Source organism: Dromiciops gliroides, chromosome 1, assembly GCF_019393635.1.
Source record: "Dromiciops gliroides isolate mDroGli1 chromosome 1, mDroGli1.pri, whole genome shotgun sequence".
In the NCBI taxonomy this organism is placed as follows: domain Eukaryota; kingdom Metazoa; phylum Chordata; class Mammalia; order Microbiotheria; family Microbiotheriidae; genus Dromiciops; species Dromiciops gliroides.
In genome coordinates, this window is record NC_057861.1 from 356118386 (window position 1) to 356122366 (window position 3981).

A 3981-nucleotide genomic window follows, 5' to 3' on the forward strand; every position below is an offset into this window, starting at 1 on the left:
CAAATGTGGTGTTGTGACTGGATAGTTTACTATGTCCTCTTTTATTCTAGAAATCCTGTGGTTCTTTGCTTTTATTTCCTTTTTAAATACTTGTAACCTCCCTTCAGCATATGCTTACCTGATTACAGATCTGTTAGGAGAATTTCAGTGGTAAATACTAGTAAAAATATGAGTTTGTAAAACGTTAAATCTGTCATGTGAAGAGACAAAAAAATGGCTAAAAACATTTTAGGTTACTTTAAGAAATATCAAGTCACTGTACTTGGTGTCTCAAATTTTGATCATCCTATATCAATACAACTGAGAATATGACATGGTTGTGGAAATTCCACTATTAGAGATATATTTCTTTGAATTAAGGCATTGTTTCTGCAAGTTAAAGGTTAAAATGACCTGGCTGATAAAGTGCAGTAATCTATGAACACATTAACACAAATTAGCTAATCAAGCCAATTCTCACAAAGGTCTTAGAGAAATGAAGGGTGCAATTGGTTATTTTTATAGGGATGAGAACATGATGGAAACATCCCAAGGACAGGGAACTACCTAGAAGGGTAAGGTTGAGAGACATAAGACAATTAAGATGTTAGACATCTAGGGTTCTAGTGAAATATGTAGAAGGTGTACAAAGATGAAAGGAAAATGTACAAATGCGTGTATATACATACATATATATATATATACACACACATACATATATACATATGTGTATATATACTTATATACATAGATATACACATGCATAAAAGCATACACATATATGTACATATGTTGCATGTATATATATAATCTCATTCAGGCCATAATCAAGGATTTATGCATATAAAAATCCATGAAAATTAAATTATGTAATATTAACATTCACTAATTTATTAACCACTTTTTATTTGATTAAATGCAGGTTAATTTACATAGCAATTTGAATTTTATGCAGGTACATCATTCTCTATATTATACAAATAGTCAAACTGAGACCTCCAAAGATTAAGTGATTTAATAGCGTTACACAGTTACTGTTGGATACAGAATTCACACCTTTGTCTTCTGAAGCAAAGATCATTTATATATTCTTTAATATCACAAGGTGATTTCCTCACAGTTGTGTATTTTTTTATTATATGAATGTATAAAATACAGATATTAAAAATAGATTTTAACATTGGTCATCCTAATTATTGGCAGTCTGGAAAGACTACACTTTACAAAGTCTCATCTATAAGTCACCACACATGCACATATGAATAAGAGTCATATGTAGGCTACATATTATGTACATATTTAAATTATGGAGGGAATATGACTTGGTCTCCATGTTTATTTGTATCCTTTAAATGCCTATAATAGGAACAAAAATACTATTTCAGAGAGCAAGTAAATATGAAATAGGTTAAAGATGAGAGAGAGTGGGAAAGACTGGCTATGGGGTTGGGGGAGATTACAGTTTTTTTGTAGATAACATATTCCTGATGATCAAGGCTGCATGCAGAGGAGTTAACCTGGTTAAAGAGAAGAGGCATTTTATATTCTAAAACAGAAATGAATGAGATAGTGGGATAAGATGTATGAGAGGTGTGAAATATGGAAGAAAGAAGAGAGGGGAGTTCATATAAAAATGATAGATAATACATTTATATACACACACATAGATATCTATCCATGTATTATTCATGTCCTGCTTAGTTTAGCTTGGTACACATTAATACAGTTCATATAACAGGGCATAAAAGGGATCAGGGAATAAAAGATAAAATATGACTTTTTAAGAAAGAGGGAAATGTGACTAACAATATTAGGTATTAGGGAAATGGAGTATAAAATCATTTAAAGTACAAGAAATACTGATCATTTTTTAGTTGATGAAAAATTTCATAGGTTATTTTTTATAATCCTGTTTGAATAGTAGATATCAAAAGAAAGCACTGCAAAATATTCTCCTAAAATATGTTATCTAAATTATCTTAGGTCCACATGTTAAAAACTATATGTATACAAATTAAACAGTTACTAAGTGGTTGATGTGGTTGGTTATCACATGTATACCCTTAAAACTATTCAAGCATTTTTCAGAAATTTGCAAACAAAGATTTACATTTGCAAAATATATATTGTCATTCTGCCTGGAGAAATCCTAGAATAAATTAAATACTATAAATTTGACTTACTACACACTTACCAACCTTTTGAACCATGTTATATCTTCAGACTAAAAATCTTATCTTTGTTTTTGTTTTTTTGTTTGTTTCCCAATCTTCTTTCCCTTTGCTGTTGGCTTTCAGAAAATGCTTATCATTCATTATGTAATGACAAAAGTAGCATATTGCTCTCCCCTACTGGCATGAAATGATAATTTTGAGTCTTTGTCATTAAAAATACAGCAGGGAGTATGCATTTTTAAAAAAAGTTAAGGGGGAAAAGTTGTATCAAAAGAACTCTGATTTGGGCATAAGCCCAACAAATTTTATTTAACATGTAGATAGCTATTCATATAATGCAATATCAGATTTAACATATTAACATAATTCTATTAGTGGCTTACAAGGCATATTATAGAACCTATTTATTTACACTCCTCTTCTCTAAACTCAGTGAACAGGTTGTTAGCAAAATCTTCCATGCTCTTATACAATATACTCACTCAGCTAACACTCACCAGTTAGTACATAACAATAATTATAATAGCTAATTATAATGTTGATATTACTAATAATTATTAGCCACTTTCTCAGTATTACCATTTGACATCTGGTAACCAATATTTTTTAATTAGCAATTGTATTGAAGCTAAACCTACATATTTACCTCCCTAATAAGGTATTAGATTTTTTTTTCATTTTAACAATGTTTTTTTTTTTCCACATTTCATTTACCTACAGATTACTCCAACTTTATGAGAGGATTTGTGTAGCAAAGTAAAATAAGTATATAAAATTAATAAATATTAACAGAAGGAACTCATCTTAAAGTATAGGTAGTAATTCACATTTGTGGAGCTTTCCTCAACTCATTAAAAATATATTAACAGAAATCACTTTTTTCTCCTTTTAACCTCACCTCATTGGGGAAAAAGAAAAGAAAAAGACATTTTTGAAAAATTATTACAAATAATTAAGCAAAAACAAATTCCCTTGATAGTTGTAGGTGAAATTGTAAGCCTCATTCTGCACCTTACATCTGTCATATGCCTGTAAATGGTAGTATCATCCATCATTGGTCTTTGTATTCATGAATAAATGTATTATTCTATAAATTGCTCTTCTAGTTCTGTTTATTTCATCCTCCATTAGTTTATATAAAGTTCTTAGAAATTTTCAGTTTTATAATATTTATTTTAAAATATAAACCACTCTTCTGTTTCTACTTACTTCACTTTGCATCAGTCTATATGCTTTTCCATTTGTTAATGAAACCACCCATTTCATTTCTTATAGCACAATACTTTATCACATTCATATACAACTTATTCAGTATTTCCTCAATTTTTGATCAAGTACTTCAGTACTGCAAGCCTTAAGGCCTTTGCAACTATCCTAGCCATTAGGACACTATAAGGAGCTAAAATTCTAACTATACTGTCTAAAATATCTAACAAGTGGTCACCAATAAATTATAAGCTTTAGCAAGAGTATTTAAGTGTTTATTTATTAAGGAGCATTAGGATCAGAGAGAAAGGTAAATATCTAACAGTTTCTAAGAGACCCCATCATCTGACCCGCCATGGTGAGGTCAGGAACCAAAAGAGAAAGAACCCCTCCACCAGCATCTGCTTCCTACTTCATATCCTCCTTCCAGAAATGGGAGGCTCCTCAAGTTGATTGGCTGGTAGCCTTGGTTGACAGTACCCATGAACAAATGTCACTTCCTGACACCAAGGACCTTGATCACATGGCTTTCCCTCAGACGCCTTCTCCTCATGGCACAACTTTCCTACAGTGGCTCTCCAGCAGGTGGCATCATTCCAATTGTTACAACACAGGCAAATTT